Genomic DNA, 23,507 nt, shown 5'->3' with positions numbered 1-23,507 from the left:
ACCTCTTGCTGACTAGATAGATGGTTTAGCGTCTGATTTTCAGAGGTCGTGGTCTGAGATGACCCAGAAAAAAAGTCAATGTTTTGTATAAAGATGACAATTTTTCAACTTTGCTGGACCTATAAACCTGTAAATGAACAATAGATAGCACATTATGTCTGGCTGAACTTAACCATAATTTTGAGACTGACCTACTGATAAAAGGCTTGGTAGCTGTGTTATAGAATAAATTTGTGCTTGGCCCGATACTACAGAACTCTGGTTTTGTAAAGGTTTGGAATGGCTTAGTGTTTGTACAGGAGGAATAATATTTTAAGGTCTGGGAATCTTAGTTGATGTTAGAGCAGCTTTTTACTTCTGTAGTAGAAATGTTAGGGGGAAAAGACAACCTGTTTTATATCGGGGCTGCCCTATAACAGAAAGATACTCTGATGATGACATTGCAGATGAGTAAGACTGAGTAAGTTCCACTGAGACCTGTAAGGAATGCTGTGAACCAGTCAGCTGTGCCTGAATAGACTGGGTACCTGAAGGCCACTGATGGTTATTTTGAGGCAGCAGTATCTGGCCTTAGATCAATAAGAATCTCCTTAAAAGAAACATAATTGCAAACCATTCAACTCATGGTCCTCCACTCCCGATATGCTCCCCTCCCTCTTAATGATTCAAATAGCTTTGCTTTGTAACAGTTCTTACAAAAAAAAAAAAAAAATGCGGGAATGTGGAACCAAGCATAAGTATTCTTAGCCATTGCTTTGTCATTTTGTGTGTAACTGCCATTTTAGAATTTCAGGTCTTGCAGGTCTTGCTGTCCGGGGGAAAAGACTGCATTCCAGAGATAGTTTGGACCCTCACTCCACCCTTACTCTCTGGTCACCAATGAGGGTGAACTTGCTGTAATTGGAGCTGCAGGTTGGAGCTGCATCTTGGCCTGGCCAGTCAGCTTAGAATGATAGCCTGGCAAAGTTGGAGAACTCATCCTTGTAGCCAATGAGTAACTGCCAGCATAATTTAACCTTATTAAAAGATCCCTGCTTCCTTTGTTCGGGGCTCTCGGTATCTGCCACTGCGTTGGTAGGTGCCTTGAACCCGGACTCGAGTCTGAAATAAACTCCCTTTTGTGTTTGCATCAGCTGTCTTTGGGTTCTTGGAGGCTATGCTCGTCGAGTCTGCTGACCTTGGGCACAACAAGTAAAATTGATTTCTTTTTGCTTATGTTTTTGCTAAGAAGACCAAAGAGTAAAAAAAAAAAAAACAAAACCCTCATCCAGACTATTCCCCCTGAGACATGTTTTCATAAAAACAGCAAAGACTGGCGGTTTCTCAACAGCCTTAAGGTGGCTCCAGGACCTGCTGGGAACCGAGAACTCAGAAGAAGAACGGATACCTAGAGGAGGACCACACAACAGAAACTTAAAACTCCCATTATCTGAAGAAAAGCCCCTTCATAATTCATGTATGAAATATCTTGTAACTGTGATGAGGGTGGAACAAAGGACTAATCTTATCCAAACCCAAGGCATGCATTTTATGGGGCCATCCTCACCATCCTCACCAACTCCAGAGATTACATGATATCTTAAAACCTCTTGGCATTTCCTAGAGATTAACTCAACAGAAAAAAAATAACCATAAAAAATTATCTTATTGGATTGACCCTAAAATTTCTGCTTAATTAAATATACTTTTATCTACTATTGTCATTATTCTTAAAAGTGTAGGGTCTTCCCTGGTGGTGCAAAGGGTTAGGCACAGCCTTGTGAAGCTGTACACAGCTTCTGCAGCAGGAATTCAATCCCTGGCCAGGGTGCTACCCACATGACGCAGCAGACCTCTCCAGGCCCAAACCTGGGGCCCAGACCTGAACATCCGGGTTCTTGCCTGAAGCAGGTACTGAATGTTAGCTCCAGGGAAGGTTTCAAGTTTCCTATTGTGATGACTGACCCCTTCCCCCTGCTTGCTCCTTGTGGCTTGTTTGCATTGGTGGTCTCTCTCCTTGTTCGAGATAACAAGAGACCTCCCCCTCTGAACCCTATATAACCTTGTACATGTTCCTGAATAAATGAGACTGGCGATGATCCTGGCTTTGTCTCCACTGTCCCATACCAAGCCCCTGCTTCCTCCCCTGGGTACCATGTTGATCTGCCTGGCTGGCCCAGACATTTGGCGCCCAGCGTGGGGCCCGGGTACAGGAAGAACTACAGAGGGAGAAGATGCCCGAAAAGGAAGCTAGCTAGCTCAGGAGGAAGCCTTACCGACGTGGGACCCTGGTACGTCGTGGATAAGGTAAGCTCAGGTACAGCGTCTGAATCATGGGACAGGCAATAAGCCAGCATGAGATATATGTGAAGCAATTAAAAGAGGCACTCAGGACGCGAGGAGTCAGGGTCAAAAAAAAGGATCTACTCCACTTTTTTGATTTTGTTCAAGACCTGTGTCCTTGGTTCCCTCAAAAGGGCACAATAAATCAAAAACGATGGAAAAGGGTGGGCCAAACAAAACAACTGCTTAGAAGTGCTTCCCCCAGCATGGCAGGGGCCCCATCCCCCAATGATCACTGTGAGGACTTAATTCCCTTTCACAGTGATGCAGAGGACAATCCATCCAAAGAAGAACAAAAAGAACCCTTAGAGAAAAATGAAAGGGCCTCTCCCGACCAGCCCAAAATAGAAAAGAAAAACAGAATTTATCCCTCTTTGAGCAAGTTTACTTCTGTAGCTACAAACCCTCCTTGCTCCTCTGAAGTAGAGGACGGAGTTTTTCCACTGCTTAACTCCAAAAGGGAAATCAAAGTTACTTTGCAACCTCCCCCCACTCTCAATAAAGGGTAGGATCCTGAGGCTGGCGAAGTAGATTGGAGCAACCTCCAGGAGGAGGCTGCACGTTACAATCCCCACTCTCCTCCTTATTACACGGCCGCTGTTGCCTCTGCGCCCTCACAACTCGCTGACCCTAATCTCGACCTTAAAACCAAAATCGCCCACCTTGAGGAGCGCATGCGCCTACAGGCTCGTTATCATAAACTTTCCCTTCAGCTTCAACAGATCCAATTAACTTCTTCATCCAACTCAGATCCCGCTCCGCCATTACGGGGGAGGAGTGATGCTGAGGCCACTTCAAAGCCGCCGTTAAGGGGCGGGCGGGCTTGAAACAGATACCACCTTAAAGCTGCCCGTTAGGGGGCGGAGTTGACGCAGACTCCATTTTATCTCCTCCCCCCACGGCTCCCACCAATTTGTCTGCTTTCCCGCCTCCCAAGAAGCTCTTTTCTGCAGCTTCTGTCTTTCCTGTTATAGAAGCTCCAGATGCTCAAGGCCACCTCCGCCGCTATCACCAGAATTAAAAACCGCTGTTACCCAGTATGGTGCTAGTGCCCCTTTCACTCTCACAATTCTTGATTCTATCGCAGAAGGGTGGCTCACTCCCCTAGGTTGGCAAACTTTAGTAAAGGCTGCCCTTGATGGCGGAGATCATTTACTTTGGAGAACTGAATTTCAGGATCTCTGTAGGGACCTGGCCCGAAAAAATAAACAGGCTGGAAACCCATGAACTTTTGAAATGCTCACAGGCTGCTCATGACCTTCACCATCTCAACTCTTGCTCATTACGGCTTTTGTTTAAGATTACTTGGCTTTTGTTTAAGATTACTCGTGGCCAAGCCAGACAAATTGTAAAAGCCTGCTCCACCTGCGCGACAGGACTTCCTGTGCCTCATCTTGGTGTTAATCCCAGGGGCCTCGTCCCCAACGCCCTCTGGCAAATGGATGTAACCCATAATTCTCAATTCGGTAATTTTAAGTATATTCACGTTACTGTGGATACCTTTAGTGGGTTTCTCCTTGCCACCCTTCAAACAGGTGAAACTGTAACAGGGTGGTCCCCAGGAAAGGGGGAGGTTCCCTGCCCCACCCAAGGGAGGGTGGAGCTGAGCAGGAAGAGGAGAAGCAGAAGAAGAGACTGAGGAAGGAAGCAGGAAGGAGCCAGGAGACCTGGAGGAGGCACATGGAGCCTAGAGACACGTGAAGAAGCTGCGCTTGTCTTTTGGTCGTGGACGGGGTGACACAGATGTGGGTGAGACCCATGGGGAGGTGACAATGGCAGCTTTTATCTTGGTGTTGATTTTGCTCTTTTCCTTCCGGGCTTGTCTGGTAGTTTCTGACCCTTTTCTGTGGGTCCCCAATGGAAGATGCTTTAGACTTGTGGCAGGCTTTGGGGCCTTGCTCTGGGCCGATCCCATATGGATGGACTTTTACCCACGAGGGGACGGGTAACTTTGGGTGCTTTATTTAGAAACTAGACTCTTTGCCTTACCTGTATTGTTTCCTAGTTTTTAATTAAAGTTCCTTCCCATTAAAGTGTCATATGTTTTGTGTTTATGCGGCGGATGGCAGAACCCATTTAGAATAGGCAGGTTTGCGGGTTTTGGGCTGCCCCTCTCCCTGTCCTATAACAAAACCTCTAGACATGTTATTGCACACCTGCTCCACTGTTTCTCCATTTTGGGGATCCCAAAACGTATTAAAACTGATAATGGCCCATGCTACACTGCAAAGGCCTTCAAAAATTTTTGCTCTACCCTGTCCATTCACCACACCACGGGCATCCCTTATAATCCTCAAGGACAAGGCATAGTTGAGCGTGCCCATCTTTAGTTAAAAACCACCATCCAAAAGATTTTACATGGTTCCTGGTACCCCTCTAAAGGTAACCCCCGCAACACGCTAAACCATGCTCTGTTCATCCTCAATTTCTTGAGGCTTGACGCTCAGGCGAAAAGTGCGGCCGATCGTTTCTGGCATACGGAAACGCAAAATCAATTAGCAATGGTAAAATGGAAGGACCCTTTGGACAATGCTTGGTATGGCCCTGACCCAGTTCTGATCTGGGGAAGGGGATCTGTATGTGTCTTCTCACAGACTCATGACGCAGCCCGATGGTTGCCTGAACGGCTTGTCAGACAAATTGATCACAAGCACCAACCCAGGGACACTCGACCTCCCTGAGGTATCTTTTACTTTTGATTTGTTACAGTATGGTGACCGCTTCCTGGCTCATCCTCTGTGCTGAGGTGCTACTTTTTTCCTCGGACTTCGCCGGCTTTGGAGACACAGGCCAAGTGATGTCCTTGACTGAAGCACTGCAGGAGAAATGCTGTTTCTACGCCAACAAATCAGGAATCGTCCACAATAAAATCCGACAGTTACAAGATGACCTGGAAAGAAGATGCCAGGAACTAGCTGAAAATCCACTCTGGACTGGTCTCAATGGACTCTTACCCTATCTTCTTCCCCTCATGGGTCCCCTATTAACCCTTTTGATATTGGTTGCCGTGGGTCCTTGCATTTTTAACAAAATAATCACCTTTGTAAGACAGATTCAGGCTCTTCAGGCAAAACCCATTCAGGTACATTACCATAAATTGGAGATGCGAGATAAGGGAGGCTCTTACTCAGACGTATGCTCAATCTGAAGAAATAAGACCCCCTTCCCCTGTGCGATGGACTGGTCAGCCAATGACGGGTAAGATCCGGGGCAGACTCAAAATGGCTTGAGGTGCTAAATCGCCACACGTCTGACCTAAGACAGGCGCAGTCCCCGAGGGGTTTTTGTCTTTTTGCTCTCTCATTAGAAATAATAGAAAAGGAGGATCTTTCGGGGGCCCAAACCTGGGGCCCAGACCTGAACATCCGGGTTCTTGCCTGAGGCAGGTACTGAATGTTAGCTCCAGGGAAGGTTTCAAGTTTCCTATTGTGACGACTGACCCCTTCCCCCCTGCTTGCTCCTTGTGGCTTGTTTGCATTGGTGGTCTCTCCTTGTTCCAGATAACAAGAGACCTCCCCCTCTGAACCCTATATAACCTTGTACACGTTCCTGAATAAATGAGACTGGCGATGATCCTGGCTTTGTCTCCACTCCTCCCGTACCCCTGTCCCATACCAAGCCCCTGCTTCCTCCCCTGGGTACCGTGTTGATCGGCCCGGCTGGCCCGGACACAGTCTAGCCTGCTGCTCCCCTCAGCAGTGTATTTCAGTCTCTCTGCCTGTTCTGTTCCCCCCTCTGTCTCTGGTGAACCCTCTCATACCCCTCACTGCTGGCCTGTAACCCAGTTCTCATATACATACAAAAATAAATCTTTTAAAAAAGTATATTAATATTAATATTGTTTTTTTTCCTGATCCCTTATTTGGTTCCCCTATATTCCTCCTGTCATAATACATAACAAAACAGAATTTACAGACAACTATAAATCAGAGACAGTCTGCAGAAGAGGGGAAGAGGGCAGTCAAAATAAGGGAGGGAATAGCACAAGGGACTATGGTGATGGTGCATGGGAGAACTGGTGGTGGGAATTTTATGGGGACTACACCTGAGAGGAGAAAGCATGCATTGAACAAAAATGAGCAGTGATGTAAAATGTGTGTGTATATATATGTTTTTATATGTATGTATATATATGCACATATATTAATATAGTGTATTACATATATTGATTTTCCTATATGTACCAATGTTGCATTCCTGGGAAACAAGTCCACTTGGTCATTGTCTATAATCATTTCAGAAGCTACCAGATATAGTTTTCTAGTACTCTCTTGAAGGTATTTTAATTGATATTTGTAAGTAATATTGGCCTGTAGGATATTTTTCCTTGTGAAACCTTTGGCTGTGGTAATACTGGTCTCAGAGAATGAGTTCAGAAGTATTCCCTCTCCAGTTGTATGGAAGTATTGGAGAAAAATTGAGAAGGATTTTTTTTTTTTAAAGATTTATTTATCTATTTATACAAGCACTGGGTACGGTCAGAAGGACAGAAGGGTGAGAGAATTCACCAGAGCCAGAGCGGGGACCAGAACAGGCAGACTGATGAAATGCACTGCTGAGGGGAGCTGCGGGTGTCAGGAGAGGTCTGTTGGCCATGTGGGACCCTTGCCGGTGGTTGGGGATGGAACTGGTGCTGCAGAAGCTGCAGGCAGTTTTGCAACCCAGTGCTCAACCCTGCGCCACCAGGGGAGGCCCAAGAAGGATTATTCTTTAAATATGTTCAGGATTCATGGGAGAAGCCATCTCATCTTGGGCTCCTCTTTATTGGAAGTCTTCTTTTTGTTTGTTTTCTTATTATACACTCATTGTCTTTACTTGTATTTGTTCATAAGATCGCTTCTTGAATCACTTTTGATAGTCTACATTTCCATAGGAATTTATACATTTCATGGGTTATACGGTTGCTCCTAGTATTTCCCTTTGGCTCTGAATCTCTTTGACACAACTCTGGTGGTCTTTGATAGCCTTTTTACCTTTTGGTGACAAAAACTATTCCAGAATATTCTGTTACAGATTGCCTCAGATTTGTTATCAGGTTATCAGTGGATTATCCAAGGAGTATTGGTTTCTTTCAGGATCACACTTTCTGGCGACCACCATCGAGCCACTTCAGATCATTATTCTTGGACTAGTAATTGCATCAAGGTCTTTTCAGTGGACAGAACTAGGAGATGTAAACTTTATAAAAGATTAAGTGCATCTTGAGTTCATACTGATATTTCCTATTCAAATTCAAGGCAATAGGTTTTAAACTCTTAGATGTAACATTTTTAATTTCTGTTTTTAACTCTGTATAGGATAAATGGTTTGGTAAATGGTTTTCAGGCTTTTTTCTGCCCTCTCACATTAGGATTGCCCTGCCTGATGGGGCACCTGGAGTTGGTACATTGTTGTAAGCTGACTTGTTCACTTCTGTGGGCCATGGGAGGAGTATTGAAATAATTACCAAGAGAAGCAGAAGCAGGAGAGAGGAGAGAAAGAGGCCTGAGAAACCCAGAGTGAAGGCTTGCTGTGGGCCTGAAGGCCTTCTGGCCTCCTGGCCCTGCAGCACCCCTTCTTGCTGTGTACCTGTTTGCCACACTACACTACATGTAAAGCTCAATGAAAGCCTGAGAAAGCCACCGAGGGCTCCAAGACTCTCCTTTACCTGTCTGTCAGATCATTGATAACCTGCTCAGTGCCATCCTGCCACAACACTCTGAAAACCTGGTTCTTAAAACAACCCGTTTGTTTTATGCAAAAGTCATAACACAGACACAAAATATTAGTAGTAAAATTATCACTAATGATATGATTCCCTACAATGGAATTTTTTAATTATTTATTTTATTTTTGATTGTTTAAAAAGTTCCTTGGAATACTTTTTCTCTGTGATCATTATGCTACAGCTGGATGCAGAATTAGGTTTTTTGTTTCATTTTCCTTCTGATTTTTGAGACTGTATTTGAAACTGTACTTTTACTTCAGGATATTGTAAAATACGATGTTCCAAAGACTCATTTGCAAAACAAAATATCTGTCAAGAAGTTTAGTTTCTATATTTGACTCTCCCTCTGTTCACACTTTTTCTCTCCTCCCTTATGGGGAATCATTTAAAAAACTTGCTTATTTTTCCATTTATTGATTTTAGAAGGTAAGTGAAATGCACTTAAAGTATTGATTTTTTACAGGTGTATTGTTGGTAGTAATTTTATGGGGATTACAACTGAGAGGAGAATTAACAACCATGTAAAAAATAGTAAATAAAAAAGTATTAATTTTTCTCCCCCTTGCTTTCTTCTAATAATATGTACTGGGAGCACTCCATACAGATATTCCTTCTTCCTTTTAATGTAGCATTTCGTTGTGTGGGTATTAACATAATTAACATAATTTACTGTATTAGTTCTAGTGATGGACATTTTGATTGCATCTAGTCTTTTATTATTACAAATGTTGTTATAATAGTAATATAATCAATATCAATTATAAATTAATTATATAAAATTATCAATATGAATATATAAGACTATTGAGGACACATCTTTTTATAAGTTTGCCACTGTAACTTTGGGATAGATTTTTAGAAGTGAGATTGGCAGGACAAGATTAAAAGCATCCTATTAACAATCTTCCTTTCATGGGTACTATATCATGGATTCACACCAACAATGAATTGGAATGTGTTGTTTTATGTGTGTCATATATTTTTGCCAGTCTTAGTGGGAAACAGCATCTTAGAAAGTTTTGTAAGCAATTTGTATTTTTTATGAAGAAAGTTTCACAGTTCATATTATGGAGAGTCATTTACATTCCTTTTTCTGTGAATTGATCTTTTCTTGACTACATAATTTTTTCCTACAGAGTTTTAATTTTCTTCTCTGTTTTAGAAGGTATTTACATGTTGGGGATGTTAATTATTTGTTACACATGTTCTCCCCAATTTGTTACTTTCTCTTTTACTTAGTCTGCGTTTTTTTTTTTTAAGATTTATTTTTTATTTATACAATAGCTGGGGTACAGGCCAGAGGCACAGGAGGGTGAGAGGATTCACCAGAGAAAGAGTGGGGAGTAGAACAGGCAGACAGACCAAAAGCACTGCTTAAGGGGAGCAGCGGGCACGACAGGAGAGGTCTGTGGCGCCATGTGGGAATCTCCCTGGCTGCAGGAAACGGAACCCCCACTGCAGAGGCTGCGGACAGTGCTGTGCTCAACCAGATAGTATGCGTTTACAATTCAAAAGATTTTTTACTTTCATGTAATAATATTTATTTTGAGTGTTAAGAAATTTTTCTCTATTTCTAAGTTAACAGAAATTCATCCATGTTTCTTTTCTTTTCTCTATGATTTCATTATTTTTGCATTTAAAGCTCTGGTCCACTTAGAATTTATCCTGGTATGTAGTTAGTGAAATAGAACTAGTTTTATCCTTTTAAATGTGATATGTATCTTTCCCAATACTAATTAAAATATGTCTTGACTCTGTTTTGGCTGTTCTGCTTTGAGACATTGATTTTATTGTATACTGATTTTCAAATGCAATTGAAAATGAAATGTCTACATTTGTGTTGTTTGGCTATTCACCAAACATTCAATGCATTCACCAATGCATTCAACCACATTTTTAAGGAAGAAGACATTAAGACACTACAAATAGACAAAAATGGTCCTCTGAAATAATACATTTTTTTCCCAAATTTTAAGGGCAGGGGAATAACTAACCTAGTCATGGAAGAAACAAATGAATAAATTCTTATGTTATAAAATCCTAGATTTGAATCCTTATAATATCTATCACTGTCTAGCATTACCATGTTAATAGTCTTCCATGTGTTAATATACAGCATCTATAATAGTGCGCCAGATTAAAATAGCATATACTTTGTGCTTAGTAGTTGTGGTTCTGGTAAATAAATCCTATAGAAATTTTCTCTATGAAATTCTAACTTATGTCTATAAAGGGACATATTTTCACTGCAGGACTGTTTTCAGTGTAAGGGGGGTGAACTTTAAATAATCTGAGTATCTAATCAACAGGCATTTAATAGCAAAAATGTAATGGATGCATGCCTTGTAGTACATGGTTACCTAATGACATGTACAGAATTTTAAAATATTGCACTAAGAGAATAAGAAAGAATGGGAATAACATTTATGTACATGAAAATTTCATGCAATCATTCAACACCAAAGAAAACATTTTACCAAAATGTATACAGAGTAAGCATGTTCATGGAGGACACTTGACTATGGACCATGACATTTGGGAAATACTGGAGTAGGGAAAAAGGTTTTGAGCAACACTGGAGATAATATACCATGAATTTAGGGGCAAAATGAATTTGACCTCTAAATACTTAAATTAGGTGAAAAAAGTCTCTAGTTATAAAATTAGCAATGTATTATATCATCATGGTATCAGCAGCAGCAGTCCTAGAACTGACCCTTCAAAAATCATAGTCCCTTATGTTGTGGCTGCTCACCAGTAGGCTTTGCTAGGCTGATGACTACCTATTGTTCATAGGGAAGTACAGCTGCCAAAGGGATTTTGTCACAAAGCAAAAATCTCCAAGGTGACTCTATTTAATATATATATTAATATATAATATATAATAATATATATAATATATAAATATATATAATAATATATATATAATTAATATATATACAGGACTGAAGGGTAAATTTGGGTAGGAAACTTTTGAAATTTTCCTTCTCTAGTATTCTATTACCCCTACAGGGGACCAAGAAAACATAAGTAGCTAATCAGATAAAATAGAATTTGAAAAGAAAAAAGCAGAGAATAATGACAGCAACCAGTGTAGTAAAATTAAGAACAAAATGCAATTCAAGATAATGGTATCAAAAAGGCCAAGGAGAGAAATTTGACAAAAGTGACAACTGTCAAACATATCAAAAGCCCTCCTGAAGGACAGTCCTGCACAACATAACATAACATCTCATGAGGCCCACCCCTCTCAGCTTCAATGGGTAACATTTGTATAGACTGCATTGTGAAGGTGTCCTGGACTTGTGCAATGTGTAGCCCTGGCTGTTGGTTTGAAATATACAAAACTGTGTGTCGGTGATGTAGGGAAAGTGTCACAAAACCATAATCATAATGAAAAATAAGTCCCTCTGGAAGAATAAGCAAAATAAAAAGTAAATGGAGAAATAGATGATTTATTTATTTATTTAGTTTTTTAAAGATTTATTTATTTATTTATACAAGCACTGGGTACAGTCAGAAGCGCGGGAGGGCAAGAGAATTCATCAGAGCCAGAGCGGGGAGCAGAGCAGGCAGAAGGACCGAAGGACACTGCTGAGGGGAGCAGCGGGCGGCAGGAGAGGTCTGCGCGCCATGTGGGACCCTCCTCCAGTGGCCGGGGAGCAGCCGGGGATCGAACCGGCGCTGCAGAGGCTGCGGGCAGCTTCGCAACCCAGCGCTCAACCGCTGCGCCACCTGGGAGGCCCGAAATAGATGATTTAAAGACAGAATAACAAGTTTGAATATTTACAGATAAACAAATGTTTGTGTATTTTCTACATACATACACATATTTATGTTATGTATATATTACATCACATATATGTTTTATGTATATATCACATTATGTATATATATTATATATACACATCATGTATGCATACATATATTATAGATAGACCATGTACTTTTTTTCAATTTTTCAAGCTGTGGAATATTTATTGCGATATTTTGAAGGATACTTAGTAAGTTTCAAAACACTCTCCAAAAGAGAAACTACATATGGGATATTCTATAATCACTATGCGATGATATGTTTGAGGAAAAAAACTTTAAACATAAAGTTAAAAAATGTAATTACTTGGAAAATATTAGTATTCATAAAATTTTCGAGGGTAAAAATACAAATTACAATTTGTAAATTAATGAGAAGGTATGTTATGGGATTAATAGGATGCATATAAAATGGTATGCAGTGAACAATTCATGGTGTCAAAGGTTTTAAATGAAACTCTAAAAATAGAGGAAATGAATTAAAAAGTTAGATGAAAACAGCAAAGTAAAATTAAAAAAAAATGGGAAGATAAGTCCTTCTTCTGTCTAGACCCGGTAGATTGATGGTGAGGAGGACTCAGATTTCCTGTTTCTCCTAAAGAGTGCCCAGCCATCTAAAGCCCCTCCAGTGTACAGCTCTTTTCATTACAGTTTAACACTTTTGAGCTTTTCAGGTTTCTTCTTGCTATATGCACTGCATGTGAATCTCATTAGTAGACATGGGAGATTGAAATACAACTGTAATAGACACAGTGTCCAGAGCATTCTGCTCCCATAAAAGTTCTTCATAACCAAACCAGCAAATGGTATGGACAGGATGCAGAAACACAAGGATGGATTCTCCTTTATGGCTTTTTGTTTGCTTGTTTTGCTTTATTGCTACATCATCATACAAATTCATAATGGCATATTGTACACAAAACATGTGGGGAGGGTGTTGCCAGGATTTGGGGTTCTTGTCACCACTATTTTCACCCTGTTCACTCCTTGTGCAGCAGATTTTGGAGTTGGAGTGCTCACTGTATTTCCGGAGAAGTAGAAGTACTGAGAAAAGGTGATACATTCCCTGGCATGCAGCCCAAGTGGTCTTCATAAGCTCCTCCTCTTAATAGAAGCAAGTTTCTTAGCATTTCATATGCTCATAAGAGTAATTTCTCTTCCTCTTTCTGGAATAATTTGCTACTATATGAATTGGATTTACACCTTCACCTTTTACCTTTTTTTTTTTTTTTTGGCATAATTGGAACTATTTGATTTATTTCATGGATCTGGTTTCTTAGTGATACTCCAGAAACTTAGAAAACAATCTCCCATTATGAAAGTCTTTCATCATTAAGAAGCCAGCTTCCTTCAAAGAGGTCTGTGCCACAGATATTTGTTTAAAATTACTGCCACTTTGTGTTATTGTAGTTGCACATTGCTGTAGGGGCAGGAAGGGCACAGTGTGTGCTTGTTCTCTATGATTGGAGCAGACAGGGTAAAGGAGGAGTCCTTTTGCAGGCTTTTATTGGGATTTACCAGGTACAAGGCAGGTAGGGTTGCCAGGGGCCAGGAGGCTGGCTCCCAGCCCCCCAAGAAACTTTCACTCTTTCTGGGCTTTCCGGTATTCTCTCCTGGCTTTGCTTCTCTGCTGGTGGTTCTCCTCCCTGTGATGCCACCCTTATAAGCCCAGTCTTAGCCTAAGTGTGCCCACACCTACTCCAGGTGCCCGCCATCAGGCATACATTCAGGACCACAGGGATCCATCCTCAGTCCTAATGGTGGGAGGACAGAAAAGCCTGATACTTTACTTACCCTACAATTTCTCTTAACTACTAGGTTTTTTTATACTTATTGACATTATTGCTTACTTATATGAAGGGGACATTAAGGTTTAATGTTCAAGAAAAAAGTTTTATCTGCAGTGCTTTATTTCAGCAGTTGGTGGCTATATATCTAGTCTACCTGCTGACAATTTAAGGGCAAAATGGAAATTTTCAGCTATTTTTATTTGAAGATCTTTAAATCTTCTAGATCTTGAGTAAAATGAGACTGTGGAAGTTGGTGGCTATACTTCAGTACTTACATTGTACAAGAGCATTATTCAGGGTAATCTGCAAACACCTCCTGAGCATCTGCCACTGGAAGGCCTTACCTCATTTCATTGCTCACATACTCTCAAATCTTTCTACATCTGAATGATGGACCTACAGTATTCTTGGTAGCCATTGGATGTATTGGTTTTATTATTCTTTGACTTTCTTTCCTAACCATATCAGCAGCATTGGGAGACATTTACACTTCTGGATTTAGCATCAACCATTGGGCCATCACTCCTTTGTATGCTGGTATTCTCTTGGCCATCATAAATACACTCACCACTATTTAGAGAAAGGTTGATCCCATCATTGCTGAAAGTCTGGTCAACACAATTTGGGGAATGGCAAACTGTTTTAATATGTATTGCTGCTCTTATCTGGCACCATTTTCTTCAAGCTTTCCACCAAAGAAGTGTAAAATTGGGTTCTCAATGATCACCACAACACAGAAACTGAAGGAACCAATACATAATAATTCTGTCTCTATTAATGTATTTTTGTTTACTCTATGACTGAAAAGTACCTTTGAAATTTTGTAACTGGTAGCTGAAGCCTGTTACAAAGACTTTTATGGGTGGCGCCCCTTGGAGGTTGGTGCTGGTGAAGATGGAGAGCCCCAGGGAAAATGCAAAAAATTATTGGTGGGGCTGGAGACTCTAATAGGAAATATAAGGTATTCTTTTGAATCAGTGTTTTTGTGTCCTTTATGTAGTCCCCTAGGAGTGGAATTGCTGGGTCATATGGTAGCTCCATTTTTAGTAGACAGAGGAACCTCCAGACAGCTTTCCATAGGTTGGAAAGTGGTTGGACCAGTTTGCACTCCCCCAGTAATGTTGGTGGGAGTTCACCACATCCTTGCCAACATTTGTTGTTGCTAGTTTTTTTTTGTTTTTTTTTTTGATATGTGCCATTCTTACTGGTGTAAGGTGGTATCTCAATGTGGTTTTGATTTGCATTTCCCTGATTATAAGGGATATTGAACATTTTTTCATATACCTGTTGGCCATTTGCATTTCCTCTTTGGAGAAATGTCTTTTGAGTTCTTCTGCCCATTTCTTGACTGGATTGTTTGTTTTTGTTGAGTTGTGTGAGCTTTTTGCAGATCTTTGTGATCAGCCCCTTATCAGTTGTATGGAATGCAAATTTTTTTTCCAAATCACTGATGTGTCCCTTTTCTTTGGTTAATGTCTCTTTTGCTATACTGAAGCTTTTCAGGTTGATGTAATCCCAGGTGTTTATCTTTCCTTTGACTTTCTTTGCTTTGGGTGATGAATCTTTAAACATGTTACTGAGATTTATGTCTTGTAGTGTTTTACCTATATTTTCTTCTATATATTTTATGGTTCCAGGTCTTATGCCCAGTTCTTTTATCCATTTTGAATTGAATTTTGTGTATGGTGAGAGGTATGGGTCTAGTTTCATTACTTTGTATGTGATGGCCCAATTTCCCCAGCACCATTTTTTGAACAAACTGTCCATGTTCCATTGCATATTCTTTGCTCCTTTGTCAAAGATTAGCTGTTCATATAAGTGTGGCTTTATTTCTGGGCCTTTATTCAAAAATAGTGGCCGGATCAAGAAGATGTGGTATATATACACAGTGGGATACTATTCAGCAATCAAAAAGATAAACTCATGCCATTTGCAGCAACATAGATGGAACTAGAAGGGATTATGCTTGCTGCCTTGTATCAATTTTAAGGTGTAAAAATTATACAGATGAGAAAAAAAGTATCAGTATTACATTTTTTAGGGTTTCTAATCATGAAATGTTGCTAATTGTAAGATTGGTAGAATCAGTTACTTTTAATTATTAGTAAAACATATTTACTGACACTTAAAATTTAAGGTCATATGTGGTTTCAAGTAATAGTGTTATGGAGAAGCTGCTCTGCCTGGGCAGAGAATAACCAAGCAGCGCTCTGAGAGCAAGTGGGTTATAGGTTTATCACACATTAATGGACACCAGATAGGAGCACTCTCCTGAAAGTCTCCTGAAAGATCTGGGCCCCGAACATACACAAAGTTTTCCTTTTATACTCGGTCATTTTAAAATAGGTTACATGGGTAGATCATATTTGGGGTAGACCTGAAAGGGGAGGGGGAAGGGTCTAGCAGAAGATAAAAGGAATCCCTTACTCTGCTGTCCCCCCTCATCTTGGAATGCAGACTTGTTAGTGTAAAGACCAACCATAAATCCACCAGACAAAAGGATAATTTGCAAGTGATAAGGGAAAACCAACTTGCTTATTGCGCCTGGGTTGGAATGTTTATCTAATAGGATTTTTATTGGATTCATTTGTTTACTGGCTTCCCTTTTCAATAGGAAATAGGAGATTTCTATTTACTTTTAAAAAGCCGTACTTAAAGGAATAAGATGAAGTGGATCCCTATAAATCTCCGTTTAATTAAATTAGGTGATCCTTAAGTCTTGGTAAGGTCTTGTTTTTGTCATCTTTCCTCATAAAAACGACTGATTGTCAGCAACCTGACACTTCGATCTCAGACTTTAGTACATTCATGAAGTTTCCAGACACTAATTCTGCTTGGCAGCTGTACCGAAAGACATGTGCCCATGCAGCTGCCAAGTATTTCCTCCTTGACTTCAAAATTAGTGCCTTGCATTTACCAGTGGCAGCACCCAAGACCAGGGTCAGTGGCAAATCTCTGGGTGGTGTTCTCCTGAGAACTATTCATGTGTTGATGAAGCCCAGGGTACCTAAAACACCGAGACCCATGGCTGGGGTCTTGACTCATCCTCAAACTTCCCTTCTCAGCACACTGGGATATTTATGTCTTGTAACCTGGCATGGAAAAGTGTGATGTCCAGTTAACTATAAATAGTATCTTCCTTGACTAGGGTTACCTTCATGTGGATCAGAGTATGAATTTTCGAGTTCTGTTTTATGAGCTACACCAAAGTAATAACAGCAAGAAAATATCATGTATTTTCTTCTGCCTATATGTCAGCTTCTGGTTTGCATTTAAGGTTAAAATGACTTTTACTTGACTGAATTACATGAGAATAACAGTGTAATGATATTTACTGCTGGTTCCTGAAATCATTTTTCTAGTACCATTATCCATCGTTGTAATGGCAGGATTACGCAGAGCTGGTTCGCTCTGATCCAAGCAGACCAGAGAGGTAAAGTAGAGTCCTGGAACCCTTGGTGGCTTTCTCAGGCTTTTATTGAGCTTTTACATGTAGTGTAGCAACCAGGTACATGGCAGGCAAGGATCCTGGGGGCCAGGAGGCTGGGAGGCCTCCAAGACCCAGGCAAGTCTTCACTCTGGGCTCTCTTGCTTTCTTTCTCCCCTTCTCTCTCCAATTCTGTCTCTTATGTCTGCTTCTCTTGACCAATATATCAGTACTGCAGCCATGGCCCATGGAAGTAAACAACACAACTTATAACAATGTGACAAATGCAGGTGACTGCCATTTGGTATGAATCCTAATGGTGGGAGTAAGAAAAACCTGAAAATCATTTACCCTACAATCCACTCCCTCAGGGTTTTCTGCTATGCAGTCTACATATAAGTTATATACAATTTTACCTTAGCAAACATACACTACAGCGATGGCCCTCACACACACAAAAATAGAACTGAATAATGAAACAATACAACAGAACACAAATAAGTCCAGGCAGGGTACAAACATAGTGGCAAAAGACAAAATCATTGGCATCAGCAGATGATCCACCACTTCTGCTGCTGAAGGCACTGCTCATACAAGGGAGGGGAAGCACTCAGGCATCTGCAGTCACACACCAGGAGCTGTCAGGCTTCCTGGCCTTCTCTGACTGTGGTCTTGGCCACAAGCCACACACCACATCCACCCCCAGGATGCACTCACTCTTGGATTGGCGATTCTTTACTCTTTGGTGGTAATTGCCAACCCTCAGAGCTTCTGTCTACAGTCACTCTAACACTCGGCTTTCATAGCCACCAATGCGACACGTAGACCCAGCACTCAGGCCAACCCTTTGCACATGCACATGGGTCGGGGATCCCTGTACACAAGCTCCACATGCAGCCTCTCTTGGGTCCCCTTGTTAGGGGGAAGGACATCCTGAGCAAACTCCATACAGGCTTTGGGGATGCCACCCCCCACTCCATCAAGATACTGGGAACTACAAATCCCAGGATCCCCAAAGGGAATTTGTGAGGACCTAAGGGTGGAGTTAAGCAGCCATTTTCTCTGTTTGTAAATAAAACCAGCCATGTCAGTGAGGTTTGGGCTCACTGGGCTTATGCTCTTGGCCAGCGAGGTTTGTTCTCGGCAGGTCACTTGGGATTCCAGGTCGGCAGAACCGGTAGGACACATTTAAGAATTTATCTCCCTCTTTTCTCCCTGAGTTGTACATTTCCTCATTTACCTTTCCTTTGTAAATCAACCTTTTTAACCTTTTGTGTATACCTGCAGTGTAACTCCCTTTCAAGTGCACGGGTGAGGACCCACAGCCAGATAACCCGTTTTAGAGCAGGGTTGCCCTGTAACAGCTTGGTGCCCAACGTAGTTTCCAAGTTACACCCATGGTTGACCAGCCCAGGTAACTCTTTGTGTCGGTCACCTTGAGCACTCTAGGCTGCAGGACACTGGTAAAAGTCTTTGTCCCAGGTCTTGAACATTTTTTTTCCCTCTTTCATATGGCTCTGTCTGGTCTTTCAATCATGAGTTTAAGCAATCTCATCCCGAGCTTAAGTTCTTTCAGTTTTACATCGGCCTTGTCTTTGCCCATTCAACATCAATACCAGCTTTATAAGCACATTGAATTTAGTGAAATCGGGGCTGTGGCACATGATTTTGATTCTTTTTTTAAGATATATTTATTTAAAATAAAATAGACAAACCCCTAGCCAGGCTTACAAAGGAAAAGAGGGAGAAAGCACAAATAAACAAGGTCATAAATGAAAGAGGAGAAATGACAATGGACACAGCAGATCAAAAGAATAATCAGAAACTACTATGAACAGTTATAGGGAAACAAGTTCAACAATCTAGAGGAGATGGACAAATTCCTACAACTCTACAATCACCCAAAGCTAGATAAAGAAGAAATAGAACACCTAAACAGACCAATTACAAGCAGTGAAATTGAAATGGTAATCAAAAACCTCCCCAAAAACAAAAGCCCAGGATGGATTTACAAATGAATTCTACCAAACATTCAGAAACAAATTAGTGCCTATCCTTCACAAACTCTTCCAAAATGTTGAGAAGGAAGGGATAATACCAAACACGTTCTATGAAGCCAAAATTACACTAATACCAAAACCAAACAAGGACAACACAAAAAAAGAAAACTACAGGCCAATCTCCCTAATGAATACTGATGCAAAAATACTCAATAAAATTTTAGCTATCAGAATCCGACAATGTATCCATAAGATAATTCACCACGACTAAGTAGGATTCATTCCAGGGACACAAGAATGGTTCAACATCTGAAAATCAATCAATGTTATCCAACACATCAACAAAAAGAAATATAAAAACCATATGATAATATCAATAGATGCTGAGAAAGCTTTCGACAAAGTGCAACACCCATTCATGATAAAAGCCCTTGAAATTCTTGGGATACAAGGAATACACCTCAACATCATACAGGCCATATATGACAAGCCAACATCCAGTATCATTCTTAATGGTGAAAAGCTGAAAGCATTCCCATTAAGATCTGGAACAGGACAAGGATGTCCACTCTCCCCACTGCTTTTCAATATAATACTGGAAGTCCTAGCCAGAGCAAGACAAGAGAAAGACATACAAGGAAACCAGATAGGAAAAGAAGAAGTCAAACTACCACTATTTGCAGATGATATGATAATATACCTAGAGAACCCCAAAAACTTCACAGAAAAACTAATGCAACTAATCAATCAGTTCAGTAAAGTGCAGGATACAAAATCAACATGCAAAAATCAGTAGCCTTCCTATACACAAACAATCAATCTGAAGAAGAAGAATTAAAAAAAAATCCCTTTTACTATCGAAACCAAAAAAATTAAATACTTGGGAATAAATCTAACAGAAGAGGTAAAGGACCTATACAAAGAAAACTATAAAACACTGTTAAAAGAAATAGGAGAAGACACAAAGAAATGGAAAGACATCCCCTGCTCATGGATTGGAAGAATAAACATTATTAAAATGGCTATCCTACCAAAAGCAATATACAGATTCAATGCTATTCCAATCAAAATTTCAATGTCATTCTTCAAAGAAATAGAACAATTATTGATGAAATTCATATGGAATCACAAAAAACCCCGAATAGCCAAAGCTCTCCTGAAAAAAAAAGAAGGGAATGGAGGCATCACACTCCCAGACTTCAAACTTTACTACAAAGCCATAATCATCAAAACTGCATGGTATTGGAACAAGAACAGACATACAGACCAATGGAATCAAATAGAAAATCCAGAAATAAGCCCACAGATTTATGATCAACTAATCTTTGACAAAGGAGCAAAGACTATGCATTGGAGCAAAGAAAGTCTGTTCAATAAATGGTGCTGGGAAAACTGGGTCGCTACATGCAAAAGAATGAAGCTTGACCACTACCTCACGCCATACACAAAACCAACTCAAAATGGATTAAAGAACTAGACATAAGACCTGAAACCATAAAATACATAGAAGGAAATATAGGCGAAACACTATGTGATATGCACATCAAAGACATCTTTATAGACACATCACCCAAAGCAGTGATAGTGAAGGCAAAGATAAACATCTGGGACTACATCAAATGAAAGAGCTCCTGCACAGCAAAAGAGACAATAACAAAAACTACAAGAAACCCCACCAACTGGGAGAACATTTTTGCACACAACACTAATGATAAATGACTGATCACAAAAATCTGCAAAGAGCTGATGAGGCTCAACTACAACAAAGAAAATAATCCAGTCAAAAAATGGGCAGAAGAGCTAAAAAGAAACTTCTCTGAAGAGGAAATGCAAATGGCCAACAGGCATATGAAAAAATGTTCAACATCACTTGTAATCAGGGAAATGCAAATCAAAACTACCATGAGATACCATCTTACACCAGTGAGAATGGCACATATTAAATAAAACTAGCAACAACAAATGTTGGCGAGGGCGTAGAGAAAAAGGAACTCTTCTGCACTGTTGGTGGGAGTGCATACTGGTCCAATCACTCTGGAGAGCTGTGTGGAGATTTCTGGACCTACTGAACACAGAGCTTCCATATGATCCAGCAATTCCACTCCTAGGTGTTTATCCAAAGGACACAGAAACATCAATTCCAAAGAACACCTGCACCCCTATGTTTATAGCAGCTCTATTTACAATAGCTAAGCTTTGGAAACAACACAAATGCCCAAAAATAGATGACTGGATCAAGAAGATGTGGTACATATACACCATGGAATATTACTCCGCATTCAAAAAAGATAAACACATGCAATTTGCAGCAACATGGATGGCACTGGAAGGGATCATGCTCAGCGAAATAAGCCAGAAAGAAAAAGAAAAATACCGGATGGTCTCACTCATAGCAGGAATCTAGAGAACTTAAATAAGGGACCAGGAAAATGAATAACTATACGAAAGTGAAAATCAAAATCAACAAAAAACTATGAACCAGAGACACTTTTAGGGGGGCGGGGGCGGGAGGGGAGGGATTGGGGTCAGAATGGGGGGTTGCAAATGTATGGGGAATATAAAAATAAAATTTATTATTTAAAAAAAAAGTAGATTAAATGGCCATCCTACTGAATGGGAGAATAGTCACACATTACACAACCAACAGGGGTTAATGTCCAAGATATACAAAAGACTTACTCAATTTACCAACAAAAATGCAATGAAGGGCAACATATATGAAGTCAATTCACCCAAGAGGATATCCATAAGGTCAATAGATATGTGGAAAATAATGTTCATATTGTTTATAATAAGGGAGATACAAGATGTTCTCTCACACCCAGGAGAATGGCACCGCCATGAAGAAGAGGCCCATGGCAAGTATTGGAGAGGATGTGGAGAAACAGAAACACTAATACATTATTGGTAGAGATGTAACCACTGGATTAAGAAGATGTGGACATATCCACACACTGGAAAATTATTCAGCCATAGAAAAGACAAAATATTATCATTTACAGCAAAATGGAAGGAGTTCATGGGAATTAATTATGTGTAATAAATCAAATCATAATAAGGTCTCTCTGGAGGGGCAGGAATTAAAGTCCGAGTGCCATCAAGATGTCACCAGCCACTGTGGCATGAGTTGATTACCCACATGATGCAGCAGACCTTTCCTGTCTCGCACACTGCTCTCCTCAGTGATGTATTTCAGTATATCTGCCTGTTCTGCCACCCACTTTGTCTCTGGTGACTCTTCTCACCCCCCCACACCTGGCCTACAACCCAGTCATTTTATTCATAAATAAACAAAAACCAAAAAAATAACAAAGACAAATGTGGGATAATTTGAGAAAACAAAATACTTATAAAAACATGCTATTAAAAGTGAGATTCCTGAGGTTCAGGTAGTGGTATAAAAGTCAAAGGAGTAGAATGGATATTGGTAGGGCAAAAATGATAGAGGCAAAAGAATTAAAAGAAAAAATATATTCATTGTACACTTAAGGGCAAAAAAAAAAAAAAACAAGATGTAGAACACTATGTAGAAAATGCTACCATTGAGAAGAAAAAGAAACATTTGACATTTTTATAAATATACAGATTAGTTCTGGAAAAGTTCATGTCAAAGGGATAACTGTTCCATATCCCTTATAATTAGGGAAATACAAATCAAAAGCACATTGAGATACCACTTTTCACATTAAGAATGGCACATATAAAAAAAAACTAACAATAGCAAATGTTGGCGAGGATGTGGTGAAAAAGGAACTCTCCTACATTGCTGGTGGGAGTGCAAATTGTTCCAACCACTACGGAAAGCTGTCTGGAGGTTCCTCAGTCTACTAAAGATGGAGCACTCATGTGATCCTGCAATTCCACTCCTAGGGATCTACCCAAAGGACACAAAAACAGTGATTCAAAAGAACACCTGTACCCCTATGTATATTGCAGCACTATTTACAATAGGTAAAACCTGGAAACAACCCAAATGCACAAAAATAGATGACTCGATCTGGAAGATATGGCATATATGCACATCGGAATACTATTCAGCAATCAAAAAAGGTAAACTCATGCCATTCACAGCAACATGGATGGAGCTAGAAGGAATTATGCTCAGTGAAATAAGTCAGATGAAAAAAGAAAAATATCTGATGGTTTCACTTATAGGAGGAATATAGGGGAACCAAATAAGACATCAGTGTAAAAAAAAGGCTAACAATAAACCAGACACATCCTGCAGGGGAGGAGGTGGGAGAGGGATCCAAGGGAGGGAGGGAGGAGCACAAGGGACTGAGGTGATGGTGCACAGGTGCATTGGTTAAGGAAATTCTATGGAGACTACACCTGAGTGAGGGGGGAGCAAATATTGTTTAAAAATGAACAATGATGTAAAAATAAATAAATAAACAAAAACAAAGGGATAACTGTGGTTGCCTCCAATTTGTTGAGCCCAGTTGTAA

At 40.3% G+C, this 23,507-nt stretch overlaps 1 pseudogene; it reads left to right on the top strand.

Annotated features, from left to right (window-relative positions):
* Positions 1-10,510: 10,510 nt before the first annotated feature.
* The window catches only part of LOC119242877 (sialin-like), a 34,931-nt pseudogene continuing 21,934 nt past the window's right edge, over positions 10,511-23,507 (top strand).

This window comes from Talpa occidentalis, unplaced genomic scaffold, assembly GCF_014898055.3.
Source record: "Talpa occidentalis isolate TD23 unplaced genomic scaffold, MPIMG_talOcc4v2.1 talOcc4.13, whole genome shotgun sequence".
In the NCBI taxonomy this organism is placed as follows: domain Eukaryota; kingdom Metazoa; phylum Chordata; class Mammalia; order Eulipotyphla; family Talpidae; genus Talpa; species Talpa occidentalis.
The sequence above is the reverse complement of the archived record's forward strand: the minus strand, read 5'-3'. Positions and strand labels throughout refer to the sequence as shown.